The sequence below is a fragment of the Sinohyriopsis cumingii genome, chromosome 17 (genome assembly GCF_028554795.1).
Source record: "Sinohyriopsis cumingii isolate HCF-2022 chromosome 17, ASM2855479v2, whole genome shotgun sequence".
Lineage (NCBI taxonomy): Eukaryota > Metazoa > Mollusca > Bivalvia > Unionida > Unionidae > Sinohyriopsis > Sinohyriopsis cumingii.
Genome location: NC_142977.1, coordinates 14655317 through 14681344, shown reverse-complemented (window position 1 = coordinate 14681344; position 26028 = coordinate 14655317). Strand labels below are relative to the sequence as shown.

At 34.7% G+C, this 26028-nt stretch overlaps 1 long non-coding RNA gene across 8 annotated transcripts; it reads right to left on the bottom strand.

The window, feature by feature from the left end:
* Nucleotides 1-1598: 1598 nt before the first annotated feature.
* On the bottom strand, nucleotides 1599-25654 carry LOC149777794 (uncharacterized). 8 transcript variants are annotated; one of them, XR_016415461.1, is made up of 11 exons: nucleotides 25555-25654; nucleotides 24369-24521; nucleotides 21837-21989; nucleotides 19305-19457; nucleotides 16773-16925; nucleotides 14240-14392; nucleotides 11710-11862; nucleotides 9180-9332; nucleotides 6648-6800; nucleotides 4115-4267; nucleotides 1599-1742 (listed from the first exon to the last, which is right to left on the bottom strand). It is a non-coding gene; the product is annotated as an uncharacterized LOC149777794 (long non-coding RNA). The 8 variants fall into 8 exon arrangements; XR_016415463.1 differs by lacking the exon at nucleotides 25555-25654 and having other exon boundaries at nucleotides 20491-21989; nucleotides 24369-25532; XR_016415464.1 differs by lacking the exon at nucleotides 25555-25654 and having other exon boundaries at nucleotides 17959-19457; nucleotides 24369-25532.
* Between the last annotated feature and the right edge of the window lie 374 nt (nucleotides 25655-26028).

Here is a 26028-nt window from a genome sequence, read left to right as displayed (position 1 = left end):
TCAAAAAATGATCAATTTTCCTTAAGGGGGCAGGGTCCAGTTTTTATGTACAAATTTAATGCCGCAATCAGTGACCTAGTATAAAAAATCATAAAAAATCAAATACACAAGTGAGGTCAAAAAGGTCCATATTTTTAGATACCTATATTAAAACAGAGCATAAGAATAGTATTCACTTGACCAGAGAAGTCAATGGCAGTTCACAGCAGAAGAGGTTTATGCACCCCAACCCCTATTTTATACCTGCATTTTTCACATCCAAATGCCATTTTTGACAGCATGTAGTACTCACAATGCAAACGCAAGCCCTTTCCCTGGATGAAACTTTTGAAAAACACTGTCTACTAAATAGTTTGATGCAATTCAGAATAGTTGTCATCCAAGCCGTTTTCGAGATACTCGGCTTGCCTTGAACCCACGTGTCTACTGCTATGGGAGGCTAGCTCTTCTTCCTAGCCAACTATTGGTATTTCACTATCAACATACTGCAGAGCAACTATGGAAGGTGTACATGACTGACATCAATTTCAAGAACACACAAGCCCAAAAACACCTAGTTCACAAATATATCCATATCTATAAATAGTAAACAATAATAGCTGAAAAAGTCACACCATAGGCTTAAGTTAAGAAATTTGCCAGGGCCAAAATTACGAAACTGGACCCTGCCACCTTAAGGATTTGGCTCAAAATGGTTTATGTCAAAAGTTGTGTACATATCACATATTTAGACATTATCTAGTACATTGGTATAAAGGAAAACTTTTGTGCACAAAACTAAAAATGGTATTATGCTTTTAAAAAAGTTACCTCTTTGCGGCAAAAAGTACTGCATTATTTACATTGTGAATTATGACTGACTGCATTTCTTGAAAGATTTCAAATTGTTTGCAACCTACAATGCTCTTGGTCTTTGTTTACCACCATAGCATCAGTACAAAATCAAAATTCCTTTACAATGTTTCATGAATGTCAAGAAGAGATCTGGAAGTTATAACATTTTAGGAGGGAATAACATAAATGCTATGTTAGGTGTCAGTGACAGAAGTGAAAAGTTTCTCTAAACTCTTCTAGCAAACTTAAAGAAATCACACATTTAAGTAAATCATGTGCTTTAGAAGTACTCTTAGACTGATATAAAAAGAAGTGGTTCCTAACTTTTCATTAGCATTCTGGAGATGCTAATAGCAACATCAGTGTTGTGTCAGTTATATTGGGGGGGGGGGGGGGTAATCGCAACACAAGTCTAGCTAGTCTGGAAAAGTCAAAGTTTAATCAATTTAACATAAGACAATGCTGGAATATTGATATACTGATGTGTAGGACCCTAAAACTTAAAGGAGTGACATATCAAATAAATTCATTGATACATAGCCAAATGAAACTGACCATACATATACAAATTACTCAATACAGTTTAACAGAGAAATTTCTTCTCAGACACCAATTTACTTACAACTGACTTTAATGTTTTCTGGAGTTTACAAAATCATAGTAAATATTAAGATAAGGTATAGAACAAATATTTATAGTGGAAAATCCAGTTCAAGGTAAAAGCATATCACCGCTTGGCTTTTGATAAGCACGTACCATAAACAACTCCTGCAGAAGCTAAGTCTGTCCGTCAAAGTCACTCTCTTGTGCACTTAGATCAGAATGACTATCTGGATGAGATTGAAGCTATTGTTTCTTTCAGCATGACTAACCGATTAATCCTAATCTCTTACTATGCAAACTGACACCTGCAAAAAGAAAAGAAACAAGTGATACTGATGTACTTTTAACATTCAGTGAAAACATAGACTTTCAGAGGAGAAACTGTATGTGCATTGTCAAATGCATGAAGCTGCCACTTAATTTTAAGCTTTTCCCCCTTTGTTAACTGAACCTAGAAATTTTCAAGATTTATACATAACACTGAAACATTTTCTACTATCACCCAAGTGTGAGATATGAATCTCTTATGTCAACTTCAGAGTGGGGTCATGAAGGTAGAAACTATGTCGGTGTGCTAAAACTTTCATTCTTCTCACCAAAATATACCAAGTAATATGCCATATGCATCATTATTTCTAAGACTGTTCCACTGGTGACATTCAATATTCACAACAGTGTGTTTATGTATGATTCCTCTGAATTCTATCTGCTCCTGTGGATTAAATTACTTTAAAGAATACATGTTGACATGCTATGCAATTGTTTAGGCGTGTCTTTATTGAAATGTGAATAGTATTCATAAAAATAGAGGTGCAAAACCTTGACAGCTACAGAAAGTGCAAGACAATACATTATGGTTACCATTTTGTTCTCATATTTAGTAAGTTATATCCAAAATATGCTACTTTGTCATGATGTAAACAGTTCTCACATGGAGGTACAAAACACAGTTACCTCCCTCTCCAAAGAGCATCACATACAACACTATGTAATATATGGAAAAAGGAAGGAGATATAATAAAGCTAATGCATAAAAAATTATTTAAATATACACAAAGAAACAGAAAAGTGTAATAGATGTGGCTGACTGCACCATCAAAAAATGATCAATTTTCCTTAAGGGGGCAGGGTCCAGTTTTTATGTACAAATTTAATGCCGCAATCAGTGACCTAGTATAAAAAATCATAAAAATCAAATACACAAGTGAGGTCAAAAAGGTCATATTTTTAGATACCTATATTAAAACAGAGCATAAGAATAGTATTCACTTGACCAGAGAAGTCAATGGCAGTTCACAGCAGAAGAGGTTTATGCACCCCAACCCCTATTTTATACCTGCATTTTTCACATCCAAATGCCATTTTTGGACAGCATGTAGTACTCACAATGCAAACGCAAGCCCTTTCCCTGGATGAAACTTTTGAAAAACACTGTCTACTAAATAGTTTGATGCAATTCAGAATAGTTGTCATCAAGCCGTTTCGAGATACTCGGCTTGCCTTGAACCCACGTGTCTACTGCTATGGGAGGCTAGCTCTTCTTCCTAGCCAACTATTGGTATTTCACTATCAACATACTGCAGAGCAACTATGGAAGGTGTACATGACTGACATCAATTTCAAGAACAACACAAGCCAAAACACCTAGTTCACAAATATATCCATATCTATAAATAGTAAACAATAATAGCTGAAAAAGTCACACCATAGGCTTAAGTTAAGAATTTGCCAGGGGCCAAATTACGAAACTGGACCCTGCCACCTTAAGGATTTGGCTCAAAATGGTTTATGTCAAAAGTTGTGTACATATCACATATTTAGACATTATCTAGTACATTGGTATAAAGGAAAACTTTTTGTGCACAAAACTAAAAATGGTATTATGCTTTTAAAAAAGTTACCTCTTTGCGGCAAAAAGTACTGCATTATTTACATTGTGAATTATGACTGACTGCATTTCTTGAAAGATTTCAAATTGTTTGCAACCTACAATGCTCTTGGTCTTTGTTTACCACCATAGCATCAGTACAAAATCAAAATTCCTTTACAATGTTTCATGAATGTCAAGAAGAGATCTGGAAGTTATACATTTTAGGAGGGAATAACATAAATGCTATGTTAGGTGTCAGTGACAGAAGTGAAAAGTTTCTCTAAACTCTTCTAGCAAACTTAAAGAAATCACACATTTAAGTAATCATGTGCTTTTAGAAGTACTCTTAGACTGATATAAAAGAAGTGGTTCCTAACTTTTCATTATCATTCTGGAGATGCTAATAGCAACATCAGTGTTGTGTCAGTGTATATTGGGGGGGGGGGGTAATCGCAACACAAGTCTAGCTAGTCTGGAAAAGTCAAAGTTTAATCAATTAACATAAGACAATGCTGGAATATTGATATACTGATGTGTAGGACCCTAAAACTTAAAGGAGTGACATATCAAATAAATTCATTGATACATAGCCAATGAAACTGACCATACATATACAAATTACTCAATACAGTTTAACAGAGAAATTTCTTCTCAGACACCAATTTACTTACAACTGACTTTAATGTTTTCTGGAGTTTACAAAATCATAGTAAATAATAAGATAAGGTATAGAACAAATATTTATAGTGGAAAATCCAGTTCAAGGTAAAAAGCATATCACCGGCTTGGCTTTTGATAAGCACGTACCATAAAACAACTCCTGCAGAAGCTAAGTCTGTCCGTCAAAGTCACTCTCTTGTGCACTTAGATCAGAATGACTATCTGGATGAGATTGAAGCTATTGTTTCTTTCAGCATGACTAACCGATTAATCCTAATCTCTTACTATGCAAACTGACACCTGCAAAAAGAAAAGAAACAAGTGATACTGATGTACTTTTAACATTCAGTGAAAACATAAGACTTTCAGAGGAGAAACTGTATGTGCATTGTCAAATGCATGAAGCTGCCACTTAATTTTAAGCTTTTCCCCCTTTGTTAACTGAACCTAGAAATTTCAAGATATATACATAACACTGAAACATTTTCTACTATCACCCAAGTGTGAGATATGAATCTCTTATGTCAACTTCAGAGTGGGTCATGAAGGTAGAAACTATGTCGGTGTGCTAAAACTTTCATTCTTCTCACCAAAATATACCAAGTAATATGCCATATGCATCATTATTTCTAAGACTGTTCCACTGGTGACATTCAATATTCACAACAGTGTGTTTATGTATGATTCCTCTGAATTCTATCTGCTCCTGTGGAGTTAAATTACTTTAAAGAATACATGTTGACATGCTATGCAATTGTTTAGGCGTGTCTGTATTGAAATGTGAATAGTATTCATAAAAATAGAGGTGCAAAACCTTGACAGCTACAGAAAGTGCAAGACAATACATTATGGTTACCATTTTGTTCTCATATTTAGTAAGTTATATCCAAAATATGCTACTTTGTCATGATGTAAACAGTTCTCACATGGAGGTACAAAACACAGTTACCTCCCTCTCCAAAGAGCATCACATACAACACTATGTAATATATGGAAAAAGGAAGGAGATATAATAAAGCTAATGCATAAAAATTATTTAAATATACACAAAGAAACAGAAAAGTGTAATAGATGTGGCTGACTGCACCATCAAAAAATGATCAATTTTCCTTAAGGGGCAGGGGTCCAGTTTTTATGTACAAATTTAATGCCGCAATCAGTGACCTAGTATAAAAAATCATAAAAAATCAAATACACAAGTGAGGTCAAAAAGGTCCATATTTTTAGATACCTATATTAAAACAGAGCATAAGAATAGTATTCACTTGACCAGAGAAGTCAATGGCAGTTCACAGCAGAAGAGGTTTATGCACCCCAACCCCTATTTTATACCTGCATTTTTCACATCCAAATGCCATTTTTGACAGCATGTAGTACTCACAATGCAAACGCAAGCCCTTTCCCTGGATGAAACTTTTGAAAAACACTGTCTACTAAATAGTTTGATGCAATTCAGAATAGTTGTCATCCAAGCCGTTTTCGAGATACTCGGCTTGCCTTGAACCCACGTGTCTACTGCTATGGGAGGCTAGCTCTTCTTCCTAGCCAACTATTGGTATTTCACTATCAACATACTGCAGAGCAACTATGGAAGGTGTACATGACTGACATCAATTTCAAGAACAACACAAGCCCAAAACACCTAGTTCACAAATATATCCATATCTATAAATAGTAAACAATAATAGCTGAAAAAGTCACACCATAGGCTTTAAGTTAAGAAATTTGCCAGGGGCCAAATTACGAAACTGGACCCTGCCACCTTAAGGATTTGGCTCAAAATGGTTTATGTCAAAAGTTGTGTACATATCACATATTTAGACATTATCTAGTACATTGGTATAAAGGAAAACTTTTTGTGCACAAAACTAAAAATGGTATTATGCTTTTAAAAAAGTTACCTCTTTGCGGCAAAAAGTACTGCATTATTTACATTGTGAATTATGACTGACTGCATTTCTTGAAAGATTTCAAATTGTTTGCAACCTACAATGCTCTTGGTCTTTGTTTACCACCATAGCATCAGTACAAAATCAAAATTCCTTTACAATGTTTCATGAATGTCAAGAAGAGATCTGGAAGTTATACATTTTAGGAGGGAATAACATAAATGCTATGTTAGGTGTCAGTGACAGAAGTGAAAAGTTTCTCTAAACTCTTCTAGCAAACTTAAAGAAATCACACATTTAAGTAAATCATGTGCTTTAGAAGTACTCTTAGACTGATATAAAAGAAGTGGTTCCTAACTTTTCATTATCATTCTGGAGATGCTAATAGCAACATCAGTGTTGTGTCAGTGTATATTGGGGGGGGGGGGGGGTAATCGCAACACAAGTCTAGCTAGTCTGGAAAAGTCAAAGTTTAATCAATTAACATAAGACAATGCTGGAATATTGATATACTGATGTGTAGGACCCTAAAACTTAAAGGAGTGACATATCAAATAAATTCATTGATACATAGCCAATGAAACTGACCATACATATACAAATTACTCAATACAGTTTAACAGAGAAATTTCTTCTCAGACACCAATTTACTTACAACTGACTTTAATGTTTTCTGGAGTTTACAAAATCATAGTAAATAATAAGATAAGGTATAGAACAAATATTTATAGTGGAAAATCCAGTTCAAGGTAAAAAGCATATCACCGGCTTGGCTTTTGATAAGCACGTACCATAAAACAACTCCTGCAGAAGCTAAGTCTGTCCGTCAAAGTCACTCTCTTGTGCACTTAGATCAGAATGACTATCTGGATGAGATTGAAGCTATTGTTTCTTTCAGCATGACTAACCGATTAATCCTAATCTCTTACTATGCAAACTGACACCTGCAAAAAGAAAAGAAACAAGTGATACTGATGTACTTTTAACATTCAGTGAAAACATAAGACTTTCAGAGGAGAAACTGTATGTGCATTGTCAAATGCATGAAGCTGCCACTTAATTTTAAGCTTTTCCCCCTTTGTTAACTGAACCTAGAAATTTCAAGATATATACATAACACTGAAACATTTCTACTATCACCCAAGTGTGAGATATGAATCTCTTATGTCAACTTCAGAGTGGGGTCATGAAGGTAGAAACTATGTCGGTGTGCTAAAACTTTCATTCTTCTCACCAAAATATACCAAGTAATATGCCATATGCATCATTATTTCTAAGACTGTTCCACTGGTGACATTCAATATTCACAACAGTGTGTTTATGTATGATTCCTCTGAATTCTATCTGCTCCTGTGGAGTTAAATTACTTTTAAAGAATACATGTTGACATGCTATGCAATTGTTTAGGCGTGTCTGTATTGAAATGTGAATAGTATTCATAAAAATAGAGGTGCAAAACCTTGACAGCTACAGAAAGTGCAAGACAATACATTATGGTTACCATTTTGTTCTCATATTTAGTAAGTTATATCCAAAATATGCTACTTTGTCATGATGTAAACAGTTCTCACATGGAGGTACAAAACACAGTTACCTCCCTCTCCAAAGAGCATCACATACAACACTATGTAATATATGGAAAAAGGAAGGAGATATAATAAAGCTAATGCATAAAAATTATTTAAATATACACAAAGAAACAGAAAAGTGTAATAGATGTGGCTGACTGCACCATCAAAAAATGATCAATTTTCCTTAAGGGGGCAGGGTCCAGTTTTTATGTACAAATTTAATGCCGCAATCAGTGACCTAGTATAAAAAATCATAAAAAATCAAATACACAAGTGAGGTCAAAAAGGTCCATATTTTTAGATACCTATATTAAAACAGAGCATAAGAATAGTATTCACTTGACCAGAGAAGTCAATGGCAGTTCACAGCAGAAGAGGTTTATGCACCCCAACCCCTATTTTATACCTGCATTTTTCACATCCAAATGCCATTTTTGACAGCATGTAGTACTCACAATGCAAACGCAAGCCCTTTCCCTGGATGAAACTTTTGAAAAACACTGTCTACTAAATAGTTTGATGCAATTCAGAATAGTTGTCATCCAAGCCGTTTTCGAGATACTCGGCTTGCCTTGAACCCACGTGTCTACTGCTATGGGAGGCTAGCTCTTCTTCCTAGCCAACTATTGGTATTTCACTATCAACATACTGCAGAGCAACTATGGAAGGTGTACATGACTGACATCAATTTCAAGAACAACACAAGCCCAAAACACCTAGTTCACAAATATATCCATATCTATAAATAGTAAACAATAATAGCTGAAAAAGTCACACCATAGGCTTAAGTTAAGAAATTTGCCAGGGGCCAAATTACGAAACTGGACCCTGCCACCTTAAGGATTTGGCTCAAAATGGTTTATGTCAAAAGTTGTGTACATATCACATATTTAGACATTATCTAGTACATTGGTATAAAGGAAAACTTTTTGTGCACAAAACTAAAAATGGTATTATGCTTTTAAAAAAGTTACCTCTTTGCGGCAAAAAGTACTGCATTATTTACATTGTGAATTATGACTGACTGCATTTCTTGAAAGATTTCAAATTGTTTGCAACCTACAATGCTCTTGGTCTTTGTTTACCACCATAGCATCAGTACAAAATCAAAATTCCTTTACAATGTTTCATGAATGTCAAGAAGAGATCTGGAAGTTATACATTTTAGGAGGGAATAACATAAATGCTATGTTAGGTGTCAGTGACAGAAGTGAAAAGTTTCTCTAAACTCTTCTAGCAAACTTAAAGAAATCACACATTTAAGTAAATCATGTGCTTTAGAAGTACTCTTAGACTGATATAAAAGAAGTGGTTCCTAACTTTTCATTATCATTCTGGAGATGCTAATAGCAACATCAGTGTTGTGTCAGTGTATATTGGGGGGGGGGGGGGTAATCGCAACACAAGTCTAGCTAGTCTGGAAAAGTCAAAGTTTAATCAATTAACATAAGACAATGCTGGAATATTGATATACTGATGTGTAGGACCCTAAAACTTAAAGGAGTGACATATCAAATAAATTCATTGATACATAGCCAATGAAACTGACCATACATATACAAATTACTCAATACAGTTTAACAGAGAAATTTCTTCTCAGACACCAATTTACTTACAACTGACTTTAATGTTTTCTGGAGTTTACAAAATCATAGTAAATAATAAGATAAGGTATAGAACAAATATTTATAGTGGAAAATCCAGTTCAAGGTAAAAAGCATATCACCGGCTTGGCTTTTGATAAGCACGTACCATAAAACAACTCCTGCAGAAGCTAAGTCTGTCCGTCAAAGTCACTCTCTTGTGCACTTAGATCAGAATGACTATCTGGATGAGATTGAAGCTATTGTTTCTTTCAGCATGACTAACCGATTAATCCTAATCTCTTACTATGCAAACTGACACCTGCAAAAAGAAAAGAAACAAGTGATACTGATGTACTTTTAACATTCAGTGAAAACATAAGACTTTCAGAGGAGAAACTGTATGTGCATTGTCAAATGCATGAAGCTGCCACTTAATTTTAAGCTTTTCCCCCTTTGTTAACTGAACCTAGAAATTTCAAGATATATACATAACACTGAAACATTTTCTACTATCACCCAAGTGTGAGATATGAATCTCTTATGTCAACTTCAGAGTGGGGTCATGAAGGTAGAAACTATGTCGGTGTGCTAAAACTTTCATTCTTCTCACCAAAATATACCAAGTAATATGCCATATGCATCATTATTTCTAAGACTGTTCCACTGGTGACATTCAATATTCACAACAGTGTGTTTATGTATGATTCCTCTGAATTCTATCTGCTCCTGTGGAGTTAAATTACTTTAAAGAATACATGTTGACATGCTATGCAATTGTTTAGGCGTGTCTGTATTGAAATGTGAATAGTATTCATAAAAATAGAGGTGCAAAACCTTGACAGCTACAGAAAGTGCAAGACAATACATTATGGTTACCATTTTGTTCTCATATTTAGTAAGTTATATCCAAAATATGCTACTTTGTCATGATGTAAACAGTTCTCACATGGAGGTACAAAACACAGTTACCTCCCTCTCCAAAGAGCATCACATACAACACTATGTAATATATGGAAAAAGGAAGGAGATATAATAAAGCTAATGCATAAAAATTATTTAAATATACACAAAGAAACAGAAAAGTGTAATAGATGTGGCTGACTGCACCATCAAAAAATGATCAATTTTCCTTAAGGGGGCAGGGTCCAGTTTTTATGTACAAATTTAATGCCGCAATCAGTGACCTAGTATAAAAAATCATAAAAAATCAAATACACAAGTGAGGTCAAAAAGGTCCATATTTTTAGATACCTATATTAAAACAGAGCATAAGAATAGTATTCACTTGACCAGAGAAGTCAATGGCAGTTCACAGCAGAAGAGGTTTATGCACCCCAACCCCTATTTTATACCTGCATTTTTCACATCCAAATGCCATTTTTGACAGCATGTAGTACTCACAATGCAAACGCAAGCCCTTTCCCTGGATGAAACTTTTGAAAAACACTGTCTACTAAATAGTTTGATGCAATTCAGAATAGTTGTCATCCAAGCCGTTTTCGAGATACTCGGCTTGCCTTGAACCCACGTGTCTACTGCTATGGGAGGCTAGCTCTTCTTCCTAGCCAACTATTGGTATTTCACTATCAACATACTGCAGAGCAACTATGGAAGGTGTACATGACTGACATCAATTTCAAGAACAACACAAGCCCAAAACACCTAGTTCACAAATATATCCATATCTATAAATAGTAAACAATAATAGCTGAAAAAGTCACACCATAGGCTTAAGTTAAGAAATTTGCCAGGGGCCAAATTACGAAACTGGACCCTGCCACCTTAAGGATTTGGCTCAAAATGGTTTATGTCAAAAGTTGTGTACATATCACATATTTAGACATTATCTAGTACATTGGTATAAAGGAAAACTTTTTGTGCACAAAACTAAAAATGGTATTATGCTTTTAAAAAAGTTACCTCTTTGCGGCAAAAAGTACTGCATTATTTACATTGTGAATTATGACTGACTGCATTTCTTGAAAGATTTCAAATTGTTTGCAACCTACAATGCTCTTGGTCTTTGTTTACCACCATAGCATCAGTACAAAATCAAAATTCCTTTACAATGTTTCATGAATGTCAAGAAGAGATCTGGAAGTTATACATTTTAGGAGGGAATAACATAAATGCTATGTTAGGTGTCAGTGACAGAAGTGAAAAGTTTCTCTAAACTCTTCTAGCAAACTTAAAGAAATCACACATTTAAGTAAATCATGTGCTTTAGAAGTACTCTTAGACTGATATAAAAGAAGTGGTTCCTAACTTTTCATTATCATTCTGGAGATGCTAATAGCAACATCAGTGTTGTGTCAGTGTATATTGGGGGGGGGGGGTAATCGCAACACAAGTCTAGCTAGTCTGGAAAAGTCAAAGTTTAATCAATTAACATAAGACAATGCTGGAATATTGATATACTGATGTGTAGGACCCTAAAACTTAAAGGAGTGACATATCAAATAAATTCATTGATACATAGCCAATGAAACTGACCATACATATACAAATTACTCAATACAGTTTAACAGAGAAATTTCTTCTCAGACACCAATTTACTTACAACTGACTTTAATGTTTTCTGGAGTTTACAAAATCATAGTAAATAATAAGATAAGGTATAGAACAAATATTTATAGTGGAAAATCCAGTTCAAGGTAAAAAGCATATCACCGGCTTGGCTTTTGATAAGCACGTACCATAAAACAACTCCTGCAGAAGCTAAGTCTGTCCGTCAAAGTCACTCTCTTGTGCACTTAGATCAGAATGACTATCTGGATGAGATTGAAGCTATTGTTTCTTTCAGCATGACTAACCGATTAATCCTAATCTCTTACTATGCAAACTGACACCTGCAAAAAGAAAAGAAACAAGTGATACTGATGTACTTTTAACATTCAGTGAAAACATAAGACTTTCAGAGGAGAAACTGTATGTGCATTGTCAAATGCATGAAGCTGCCACTTAATTTTAAGCTTTTCCCCCTTTGTTAACTGAACCTAGAAATTTCAAGATATATACATAACACTGAAACATTTTCTACTATCACCCAAGTGTGAGATATGAATCTCTTATGTCAACTTCAGAGTGGGGTCATGAAGGTAGAAACTATGTCGGTGTGCTAAAACTTTCATTCTTCTCACCAAAATATACCAAGTAATATGCCATATGCATCATTATTTCTAAGACTGTTCCACTGGTGACATTCAATATTCACAACAGTGTGTTTATGTATGATTCCTCTGAATTCTATCTGCTCCTGTGGAGTTAAATTACTTTAAAGAATACATGTTGACATGCTATGCAATTGTTTAGGCGTGTCTGTATTGAAATGTGAATAGTATTCATAAAAATAGAGGTGCAAAACCTTGACAGCTACAGAAAGTGCAAGACAATACATTATGGTTACCATTTTGTTCTCATATTTAGTAAGTTATATCCAAAATATGCTACTTTGTCATGATGTAAACAGTTCTCACATGGAGGTACAAAACACAGTTACCTCCCTCTCCAAAGAGCATCACATACAACACTATGTAATATATGGAAAAAGGAAGGAGATATAATAAAGCTAATGCATAAAAATTATTTAAATATACACAAAGAAACAGAAAAGTGTAATAGATGTGGCTGACTGCACCATCAAAAAATGATCAATTTTCCTTAAGGGGGCAGGGTCCAGTTTTTATGTACAAATTTAATGCCGCAATCAGTGACCTAGTATAAAAAATCATAAAAAATCAAATACACAAGTGAGGTCAAAAAGGTCCATATTTTTAGATACCTATATTAAAACAGAGCATAAGAATAGTATTCACTTGACCAGAGAAGTCAATGGCAGTTCACAGCAGAAGAGGTTTATGCACCCCAACCCCTATTTTATACCTGCATTTTTCACATCCAAATGCCATTTTTGACAGCATGTAGTACTCACAATGCAAACGCAAGCCCTTTCCCTGGATGAAACTTTTGAAAAACACTGTCTACTAAATAGTTTGATGCAATTCAGAATAGTTGTCATCCAAGCCGTTTTCGAGATACTCGGCTTGCCTTGAACCCACGTGTCTACTGCTATGGGAGGCTAGCTCTTCTTCCTAGCCAACTATTGGTATTTCACTATCAACATACTGCAGAGCAACTATGGAAGGTGTACATGACTGACATCAATTTCAAGAACAACACAAGCCCAAAACACCTAGTTCACAAATATATCCATATCTATAAATAGTAAACAATAATAGCTGAAAAAGTCACACCATAGGCTTAAGTTAAGAAATTTGCCAGGGGCCAAATTACGAAACTGGACCCTGCCACCTTAAGGATTTGGCTCAAAATGGTTTATGTCAAAAGTTGTGTACATATCACATATTTAGACATTATCTAGTACATTGGTATAAAGGAAAACTTTTTGTGCACAAAACTAAAAATGGTATTATGCTTTTAAAAAAGTTACCTCTTTGCGGCAAAAAGTACTGCATTATTTACATTGTGAATTATGACTGACTGCATTTCTTGAAAGATTTCAAATTGTTTGCAACCTACAATGCTCTTGGTCTTTGTTTACCACCATAGCATCAGTACAAAATCAAAATTCCTTTACAATGTTTCATGAATGTCAAGAAGAGATCTGGAAGTTATACATTTTAGGAGGGAATAACATAAATGCTATGTTAGGTGTCAGTGACAGAAGTGAAAAGTTTCTCTAAACTCTTCTAGCAAACTTAAAGAAATCACACATTTAAGTAAATCATGTGCTTTAGAAGTACTCTTAGACTGATATAAAAGAAGTGGTTCCTAACTTTTCATTATCATTCTGGAGATGCTAATAGCAACATCAGTGTTGTGTCAGTGTATATTGGGGGGGGGGGGTAATCGCAACACAAGTCTAGCTAGTCTGGAAAAGTCAAAGTTTAATCAATTAACATAAGACAATGCTGGAATATTGATATACTGATGTGTAGGACCCTAAAACTTAAAGGAGTGACATATCAAATAAATTCATTGATACATAGCCAATGAAACTGACCATACATATACAAATTACTCAATACAGTTTAACAGAGAAATTTCTTCTCAGACACCAATTTACTTACAACTGACTTTAATGTTTTCTGGAGTTTACAAAATCATAGTAAATAATAAGATAAGGTATAGAACAAATATTTATAGTGGAAAATCCAGTTCAAGGTAAAAAGCATATCACCGGCTTGGCTTTTGATAAGCACGTACCATAAAACAACTCCTGCAGAAGCTAAGTCTGTCCGTCAAAGTCACTCTCTTGTGCACTTAGATCAGAATGACTATCTGGATGAGATTGAAGCTATTGTTTCTTTCAGCATGACTAACCGATTAATCCTAATCTCTTACTATGCAAACTGACACCTGCAAAAAGAAAAGAAACAAGTGATACTGATGTACTTTTAACATTCAGTGAAAACATAAGACTTTCAGAGGAGAAACTGTATGTGCATTGTCAAATGCATGAAGCTGCCACTTAATTTTAAGCTTTTCCCCCTTTGTTAACTGAACCTAGAAATTTCAAGATATATACATAACACTGAAACATTTTCTACTATCACCCAAGTGTGAGATATGAATCTCTTATGTCAACTTCAGAGTGGGGTCATGAAGGTAGAAACTATGTCGGTGTGCTAAAACTTTCATTCTTCTCACCAAAATATACCAAGTAATATGCCATATGCATCATTATTTCTAAGACTGTTCCACTGGTGACATTCAATATTCACAACAGTGTGTTTATGTATGATTCCTCTGAATTCTATCTGCTCCTGTGGAGTTAAATTACTTTAAAGAATACATGTTGACATGCTATGCAATTGTTTAGGCGTGTCTGTATTGAAATGTGAATAGTATTCATAAAAATAGAGGTGCAAAACCTTGACAGCTACAGAAAGTGCAAGACAATACATTATGGTTACCATTTTGTTCTCATATTTAGTAAGTTATATCCAAAATATGCTACTTTGTCATGATGTAAACAGTTCTCACATGGAGGTACAAAACACAGTTACCTCCCTCTCCAAAGAGCATCACATACAACACTATGTAATATATGGAAAAAGGAAGGAGATATAATAAAGCTAATGCATAAAAATTATTTAAATATACACAAAGAAACAGAAAAGTGTAATAGATGTGGCTGACTGCACCATCAAAAAATGATCAATTTTCCTTAAGGGGGCAGGGTCCAGTTTTTATGTACAAATTTAATGCCGCAATCAGTGACCTAGTATAAAAAATCATAAAAAATCAAATACACAAGTGAGGTCAAAAAGGTCCATATTTTTAGATACCTATATTAAAACAGAGCATAAGAATAGTATTCACTTGACCAGAGAAGTCAATGGCAGTTCACAGCAGAAGAGGTTTATGCACCCCAACCCCTATTTTATACCTGCATTTTTCACATCCAAATGCCATTTTTGACAGCATGTAGTACTCACAATGCAAACGCAAGCCCTTTCCCTGGATGAAACTTTTGAAAAACACTGTCTACTAAATAGTTTGATGCAATTCAGAATAGTTGTCATCCAAGCCGTTTTCGAGATACTCGGCTTGCCTTGAACCCACGTGTCTACTGCTATGGGAGGCTAGCTCTTCTTCCTAGCCAACTATTGGTATTTCACTATCAACATACTGCAGAGCAACTATGGAAGGTGTACATGACTGACATCAATTTCAAGAACAACACAAGCCCAAAACACCTAGTTCACAAATATATCCATATCTATAAATAGTAAACAATAATAGCTGAAAAAGTCACACCATAGGCTTAAGTTAAGAAATTTGCCAGGGGCCAAATTACGAAACTGGACCCTGCCACCTTAAGGATTTGGCTCAAAATGGTTTATGTCAAAAGTTGTGTACATATCACATATTTAGACATTATCTAGTACATTGGTATAAAGGAAAACTTTTTGTGCACAAAACTAAAAATGGTATTATGCTTTTAAAAAAGTTACCTCTTTGCGGCAAAAAGTACTGCATTATTTACATTGTGAATTATGACTGACTGCATTTCTTGAAAGATTTCAAATTGTTTGCAACCTACAATGCTCTTGGTCTTTGTTTACCACCATAGCATCAGTACAAAATCAAAATTCCTTTACAATGTTTCATGAATGTCAAGAAGAGATCTGGAAGTTATACATTTTAGGAGGGAATAACATAAATGCTATGTTAGGTGTCAGTGACAGAAGTGAAAAGTTTCTCTAAACTCTTCTAGCAAACTTAAAGAAATCACACATTTAAGTAAATCATGTGCTTTAGAAGTACTCTTAGACTGATATAAAAGAAGTGGTTCCTAACTTTTCATTATCATTCTGGAGATGCTAATAGCAACATCAGTGTTGTGTCAGTGTATATTGGGGGGGGGGGGGGGTAATCGCAACACAAGTCTAGCTAGTCTGGAAAAGTCAAAGTTTAATCAATTAACATAAGACAATGCTGGAATATTGATATACTGATGTGTAGGACCCTAAAACTTAAAGGAGTGACATATCAAATAAATTCATTGATACATAGCCAATGAAACTGACCATACATATACAAATTACTCAATACAGTTTAACAGAGAAATTTCTTCTCAGACACCAATTTACTTACAACTGACTTTAATGTTTTCTGGAGTTTACAAAATCATAGTAAATAATAAGATAAGGTATAGAACAAATATTTATAGTGGAAAATCCAGTTCAAGGTAAAAAGCATATCACCGGCTTGGCTTTTGATAAGCACGTACCATAAAACAACTCCTGCAGAAGCTAAGTCTGTCCGTCAAAGTCACTCTCTTGTGCACTTAGATCAGAATGACTATCTGGATGAGATTGAAGCTATTGTTTCTTTCAGCATGACTAACCGATTAATCCTAATCTCTTACTATGCAAACTGACACCTGCAAAAAGAAAAGAAACAAGTGATACTGATGTACTTTTAACATTCAGTGAAAACATAAGACTTTCAGAGGAGAAACTGTATGTGCATTGTCAAATGCATGAAGCTGCCACTTAATTTTAAGCTTTTCCCCCTTTGTTAACTGAACCTAGAAATTTCAAGATATATACATAACACTGAAACATTTTCTACTATCACCCAAGTGTGAGATATGAATCTCTTATGTCAACTTCAGAGTGGGGTCATGAAGGTAGAAACTATGTCGGTGTGCTAAAACTTTCATTCTTCTCACCAAAATATACCAAGTAATATGCCATATGCATCATTATTTCTAAGACTGTTCCACTGGTGACATTCAATATTCACAACAGTGTGTTTATGTATGATTCCTCTGAATTCTATCTGCTCCTGTGGAGTTAAATTACTTTAAAGAATACATGTTGACATGCTATGCAATTGTTTAGGCGTGTCTGTATTGAAATGTGAATAGTATTCATAAAAATAGAGGTGCAAAACCTTGACAGCTACAGAAAGTGCAAGACAATACATTATGGTTACCATTTTGTTCTCATATTTAGTAAGTTATATCCAAAATATGCTACTTTGTCATGATGTAAACAGTTCTCACATGGAGGTACAAAACACAGTTACCTCCCTCTCCAAAGAGCATCACATACAACACTATGTAATATATGGAAAAAGGAAGGAGATATAATAAAGCTAATGCATAAAAATTATTTAAATATACACAAAGAAACAGAAAAGTGTAATAGATGTGGCTGACTGCACCATCAAAAAATGATCAATTTTCCTTAAGGGGGCAGGGTCCAGTTTTTATGTACAAATTTAATGCCGCAATCAGTGACCTAGTATAAAAAATCATAAAAAATCAAATACACAAGTGAGGTCAAAAAGGTCCATATTTTTAGATACCTATATTAAAACAGAGCATAAGAATAGTATTCACTTGACCAGAGAAGTCAATGGCAGTTCACAGCAGAAGAGGTTTATGCACCCCAACCCCTATTTTATACCTGCATTTTTCACATCCAAATGCCATTTTTGACAGCATGTAGTACTCACAATGCAAACGCAAGCCCTTTCCCTGGATGAAACTTTTGAAAAACACTGTCTACTAAATAGTTTGATGCAATTCAGAATAGTTGTCATCCAAGCCGTTTTCGAGATACTCGGCTTGCCTTGAACCCACGTGTCTACTGCTATGGGAGGCTAGCTCTTCTTCCTAGCCAACTATTGGTATTTCACTATCAACATACTGCAGAGCAACTATGGAAGGTGTACATGACTGACATCAATTTCAAGAACAACACAAGCCCAAAACACCTAGTTCACAAATATATCCATATCTATAAATAGTAAACAATAATAGCTGAAAAAGTCACACCATAGGCTTAAGTTAAGAAATTTGCCAGGGGCCAAATTACGAAACTGGACCCTGCCACCTTAAGGATTTGGCTCAAAATGGTTTATGTCAAAAGTTGTGTACATATCACATATTTAGACATTATCTAGTACATTGGTATAAAGGAAAACTTTTTGTGCACAAAACTAAAAATGGTATTATGCTTTTAAAAAAGTTACCTCTTTGCGGCAAAAAGTACTGCATTATTTACATTGTGAATTATGACTGACTGCATTTCTTGAAAGATTTCAAATTGTTTGCAACCTACAATGCTCTTGGTCTTTGTTTACCACCATAGCATCAGTACAAAATCAAAATTCCTTTACAATGTTTCATGAATGTCAAGAAGAGATCTGGAAGTTATACATTTTAGGAGGGAATAACATAAATGCTATGTTAGGTGTCAGTGACAGAAGTGAAAAGTTTCTCTAAACTCTTCTAGCAAACTTAAAGAAATCACACATTTAAGTAAATCATGTGCTTTAGAAGTACTCTTAGACTGATATAAAAGAAGTGGTTCCTAACTTTTCATTATCATTCTGGAGATGCTAATAGCAACATCAGTGTTGTGTCAGTGTATATTGGGGGGGGGGGGGGTAATCGCAACACAAGTCTAGCTAGTCTGGAAAAGTCAAAGTTTAATCAATTAACATAAGACAATGCTGGAATATTGATATACTGATGTGTAGGACCCTAAAACTTAAAGGAGTGACATATCAAATAAATTCATTGATACATAGCCAATGAAACTGACCATACATATACAAATTACTCAATACAGTTTAACAGAGAAATTTCTTCTCAGACACCAATTTACTTACAACTGACTTTAATGTTTTCTGGAGTTTACAAAATCATAGTAAATAATAAGATAAGGTATAGAACAAATATTTATAGTGGAAAATCCAGTTCAAGGTAAAAAGCATATCACCGGCTTGGCTTTTGATAAGCACGTACCATAAAACAACTCCTGCAGAAGCTAAGTCTGTCCGTCAAAGTCACTCTCTTGTGCACTTAGATCAGAATGACTATCTGGATGAGATTGAAGCTATTGTTTCTTTCAGCATGACTAACCGATTAATCCTAATCTCTTACTATGCAAACTGACACCTGCAAAAAGAAAAGAAACAAGTGATACTGATGTACTTTTAACATTCAGTGAAAACATAAGACTTTCAGAGGAGAAACTGTATGTGCATTGTCAAATGCATGAAGCTGCCACTTAATTTTAAGCTTTTCCCCCTTTGTTAACTGAACCTAGAAATTTCAAGATATATACATAACACTGAAACATTTTCTACTATCACCCAAGTGTGAGATATGAATCTCTTATGTCAACTTCAGAGTGGGGTCATGAAGGTAGAAACTATGTCGGTGTACTAAAACTTTCATTCTTCTCACCAAAATATACCAAGTAATATGCCATATGCATCATTATTTCTAAGACTGTTCCACTGGTGACATTCAATATTCACAACAGTGTGTTTATGTATGATTCCTCTGAATTCTATCTGCTCCTGTGGAGTTAAATTACTTTAAAGAATACATGTTGACATGCTATGCAATTGTTTAGGCGTGTCTGTATTGAAATGTGAATAGTATTCATAAAAATAGAGGTGCAAAACCTTGACAGCTACAGAAAGTGCAAGACAATACATTATGGTTACCATTTTGTTCTCATATTTAGTAAGTTATATCCAAAATATGCTACTTTGTCATGATGTAAACAGTTCTCACATGGAGGTACAAAACACAGTTACCTCCCTCTCCAAAGAGCATCACATACAACACTATGTAATATATGGAAAAAGGAAGGAGATATAATAAAGCTAATGCATAAAAATTATTTAAATATACACAAAGAAACAGAAAAGTGTAATAGATGTGGCTGACTGCACCATCAAAAAATGATCAATTTTCCTTAAGGGGGCAGGGTCCAGTTTTTATGTACAAATTTAATGCCGCAATCAGTGACCTAGTATAAAAAATCATAAAAAATCAAATACACAAGTGAGGTCAAAAAGGTCCATATTTTTAGATACCTATATTAAAACAGAGCATAAGAATAGTATTCACTTGACCAGAGAAGTCAATGGCAGTTCACAGCAGAAGAGGTTTATGCACCCCAACCCCTATTTTATACCTGCATTTTTCACATCCAAATGCCATTTTTGACAGCATGTAGTACTCACAATGCAAACGCAAGCCCTTTCCCTGGATGAAACTTTTGAAAAACACTGTCTACTAAATAGTTTGATGCAATTCAGAATAGTTGTCATCCAAGCCGTTTTCGAGATACTCGGCTTGCCTTGAACCCACGTGTCTACTGCTATGGGAGGCTAGCTCTTCTTCCTAGCCAACTATTGGTATTTCACTATCAACATACTGCAGAGCAACTATGGAAGGTGTACATGACTGACATCAATTTCAAGAACAACACAAGCCCAAAACACCTAGTTCACAAATATATCCATATCTATAAATAGTAAACAATAATAGCTGAAAAAGTCACACCATAGGCTTAAGTTAAGAAATTTGCCAGGGGCCAAATTACGAAACTGGACCCTGCCACCTTAAGGATTTGGCTCAAAATGGTTTATGTCAAAAGTTGTGTACATATCACATATTTAGACATTATCTAGTACATTGGTATAAAGGAAAACTTTTTGTGCACAAAACTAAAAATGGTATTATGCTTTTAAAAAAGTTACCTCTTTGCGGCAAAAAGTACTGCATTATTTACATTGTGAATTATGACTGACTGCATTTCTTGAAAGATTTCAAATTGTTTGCAACCTACAATGCTCTTGGTCTTTGTTTACCACCATAGCATCAGTACAAAATCAAAATTCCTTTACAATGTTTCATGAATGTCAAGAAGAGATCTGGAAGTTATACATTTTAGGAGGGAATAACATAAATGCTATGTTAGGTGTCAGTGACAGAAGTGAAAAGTTTCTCTAAACTCTTCTAGCAAACTTAAAGAAATCACACATTTAAGTAAATCATGTGCTTTAGAAGTACTCTTAGACTGATATAAAAGAAGTGGTTCCTAACTTTTCATTATCATTCTGGAGATGCTAATAGCAACATCAGTGTTGTGTCAGTGTATATTGGGGGGGGGGGGGGTAATCGCAACACAAGTCTAGCTAGTCTGGAAAAGTCAAAGTTTAATCAATTAACATAAGACAATGCTGGAATATTGATATACTGATGTGTAGGACCCTAAAACTTAAAGGAGTGACATATCAAATAAATTCATTGATACATAGCCAATGAAACTGACCATACATATACAAATTACTCAATACAGTTTAACAGAGAAATTTCTTCTCAGACACCAATTTACTTACAACTGACTTTAATGTTTTCTGGAGTTTACAAAATCATAGTAAATAATAAGATAAGGTATAGAACAAATATTTATAGTGGAAAATCCAGTTCAAGGTAAAAAGCATATCACCGGCTTGGCTTTTGATAAGCACGTACCATAAAACAACTCCTGCAGAAGCTAAGTCTGTCCGTCAAAGTCACTCTCTTGTGCACTTAGATCAGAATGACTATCTGGATGAGATTGAAGCTATTGTTTCTTTCAGCATGACTAACCGATTAATCCTAATCTCTTACTATGCAAACTGACACCTGCAAAAAGAAAAGAAACAAGTGATACTGATGTACTTTTAACATTCAGTGAAAACATAAGACTTTCAGAGGAGAAACTGTATGTGCATTGTCAAATGCATGAAGCTGCCACTTAATTTTAAGCTTTTCCCCCTTTGTTAACTGAACCTAGAAATTTCAAGATATATACATAACACTGAAACATTTTCTACTATCACCCAAGTGTGAGATATGAATCTCTTATGTCAACTTCAGAGTGGGGTCATGAAGGTAGAAACTATGTCGGTGTGCTAAAACTTTCATTCTTCTCACCAAAATATACCAAGTAATATGCCATATGCATCATTATTTCTAAGACTGTTCCACTGGTGACATTCAATATTCACAACAGTGTGTTTATGTATGATTCCTCTGAATTCTATCTGCTCCTGTGGAGTTAAATTACTTTAAAGAATACATGTTGACATGCTATGCAATTGTTTAGGCGTGTCTGTATTGAAATGTGAATAGTATTCATAAAAATAGAGGTGCAAAACCTTGACAGCTACAGAAAGTGCAAGACAATACATTATGGTTACCATTTTGTTCTCATATTTAGTAAGTTATATCCAAAATATGCTACTTTGTCATGATGTAAACAGTTCTCACATGGAGGTACAAAACACAGTTACCTCCCTCTCCAAAGAGCATCACATACAACACTATGTAATATATGGAAAAAGGAAGGAGATATAATAAAGCTAATGCATAAAAATTATTTAAATATACACAAAGAAACAGAAAAGTGTAATAGATGTGGCTGACTGCACCATCAAAAAATGATCAATTTTCCTTAAGGGGGCAGGGTCCAGTTTTTATGTACAAATTTAATGCCGCAATCAGTGACCTAGTATAAAAAATCATAAAAAATCAAATACACAAGTGAGGTCAAAAAGGTCCATATTTTTAGATACCTATATTAAAACAGAGCATAAGAATAGTATTCACTTGACCAGAGAAGTCAATGGCAGTTCACAGCAGAAGAGGTTTATGCACCCCAACCCCTATTTTATACCTGCATTTTTCACATCCAAATGCCATTTTTGACAGCATGTAGTACTCACAATGCAAACGCAAGCCCTTTCCCTGGATGAAACTTTTGAAAAACACTGTCTACTAAATAGTTTGATGCAATTCAGAATAGTTGTCATCCAAGCCGTTTTCGAGATACTCGGCTTGCCTTGAACCCACGTGTCTACTGCTATGGGAGGCTAGCTCTTCTTCCTAGCCAACTATTGGTATTTCACTATCAACATACTGCAGAGCAACTATGGAAGGTGTACATGACTGACATCAATTTCAAGAACAACACAAGCCCAAAACACCTAGTTCACAAATATATCCATATCTATAAATAGTAAACAATAATAGCTGAAAAAGTCACACCATAGGCTTAAGTTAAGAAATTTGCCAGGGGCCAAATTACGAAACTGGACCCTGCCACCTTAAGGATTTGGCTCAAAATGGTTTATGTCAAAAGTTGTGTACATATCACATATTTAGACATTATCTAGTACATTGGTATAAAGGAAAACTTTTTGTGCACAAAACTAAAAATGGTATTATGCTTTTAAAAAAGTTACCTCTTTGCGGCAAAAAGTACTGCATTATTTACATTGTGAATTATGACTGACTGCATTTCTTGAAAGATTTCAAATTGTTTGCAACCTACAATGCTCTTGGTCTTTGTTTACCACCATAGCATCAGTACAAAATCAAAATTCCTTTACAATGTTTCATGAATGTCAAGAAGAGATCTGGAAGTTATACATTTTAGGAGGGAATAACATAAATGCTATGTTAGGTGTCAGTGACAGAAGTGAAAAGTTTCTCTAAACTCTTCTAGCAAACTTAAAGAAATCACACATTTAAGTAAATCATGTGCTTTAGAAGTACTCTTAGACTGATATAAAAGAAGTGGTTCCTAACTTTTCATTATCATTCTGGAGATGCTAATAGCAACATCAGTGTTGTGTCAGTGTATATTGGGGGGGGGGGGGGTAATCGCAACACAAGTCTAGCTAGTCTGGAAAAGTCAAAGTTTAATCAATTAACATAAGACAATGCTGGAATATTGATATACTGATGTGTAGGACCCTAAAACTTAAAGGAGTGACATATCAAATAAATTCATTGATACATAGCCAATGAAACTGACCATACATATACAAATTACTCAATACAGTTTAACAGAGAAATTTCTTCTCAGACACCAATTTACTTACAACTGACTTTAATGTTTTCTGGAGTTTACAAAATCATAGTAAATAATAAGATAAGGTATAGAACAAATATTTATAGTGGAAAATCCAGTTCAAGGTAAAAAGCATATCACCGGCTTGGCTTTTGATAAGCACGTACCATAAAACAACTCCTGCAGAAGCTAAGTCTGTCCGTCAAAGTCACTCTCTTGTGCACTTAGATCAGAATGACTATCTGGATGAGATTGAAGCTATTGTTTCTTTCAGCATGACTAACCGATTAATCCTAATCTCTTACTATGCAAACTGACACCTGCAAAAAGAAAAGAAACAAGTGATACTGATGTACTTTTAACATTCAGTGAAAACATAAGACTTTCAGAGGAGAAACTGTATGTGCATTGTCAAATGCATGAAGCTGCCACTTAATTTTAAGCTTTTCCCCCTTTGTTAACTGAACCTAGAAATTTCAAGATATATACATAACACTGAAACATTTTCTACTATCACCCAAGTGTGAGATATGAATCTCTTATGTCAACTTCAGAGTGGGGTCATGAAGGTAGAAACTATGTCGGTGTGCTAAAACTTTCATTCTTCTCACCAAAATATACCAAGTAATATGCCATATGCATCATTATTTCTAAGACTGTTCCACTGGTGACATTCAATATTCACAACAGTGTGTTTATGTATGATTCCTCTGAATTCTATCTGCTCCTGTGGAGTTAAATTACTTTAAAGAATACATGTTGACATGCTATGCAATTGTTTAGGCGTGTCTGTATTGAAATGTGAATAGTATTCATAAAAATAGAGGTGCAAAACCTTGACAGCTACAGAAAGTGCAAGACAATACATTATGGTTACCATTTTGTTCTCATATTTAGTAAGTTATATCCAAAATATGCTACTTTGTCATGATGTAAACAGTTCTCACATGGAGGTACAAAACACAGTTACCTCCCTCTCCAAAGAGCATCACATACAACACTATGTAATATATGGAAAAAGGAAGGAGATATAATAAAGCTAATGCATAAAAATTATTTAAATATACACAAAGAAACAGAAAAGTGTAATAGATGTGGCTGACTGCACCATCAAAAAATGATCAATTTTCCTTAAGGGGGCAGGGTCCAGTTTTTATGTACAAATTTAATGCCGCAATCAGTGACCTAGTATAAAAAATCATAAAAAATCAAATACACAAGTGAGGTCAAAAAGGTCCATATTTTTAGATACCTATATTAAAACAGAGCATAAGAATAGTATTCACTTGACCAGAGAAGTCAATGGCAGTTCACAGCAGAAGAGGTTTATGCACCCCAACCCCTATTTTATACCTGCATTTTTCACATCCAAATGCCATTTTTGACAGCATGTAGTACTCACAATGCAAACGCAAGCCCTTTCCCTGGATGAAACTTTTGAAAAACACTGTCTACTAAATAGTTTGATGCAATTCAGAATAGTTGTCATCCAAGCCGTTTTCGAGATACTCGGCTTGCCTTGAACCCACGTTTCTACTGCTATGGGAGGCTAGCTCTTCTTCCTAGCCAACTATTGGTATTTCACTATCAACATACTGCAGAGCAACTATGGAAGGTGTACATGACTGACATCAATTTCAAGAACAACACAAGCCCAAAACACCTAGTTCACAAATATATCCATATCTATAAATAGTAAACAATAATAGCTGAAAAAGTCACACCATAGGCTTAAGTTAAGAAATTTGCCAGGGGCCAAATTACGAAACTGGACCCTGCCACCTTAGCGATTGTACAATAAAACAAAGGCAACAGTGAAAAAGTGGA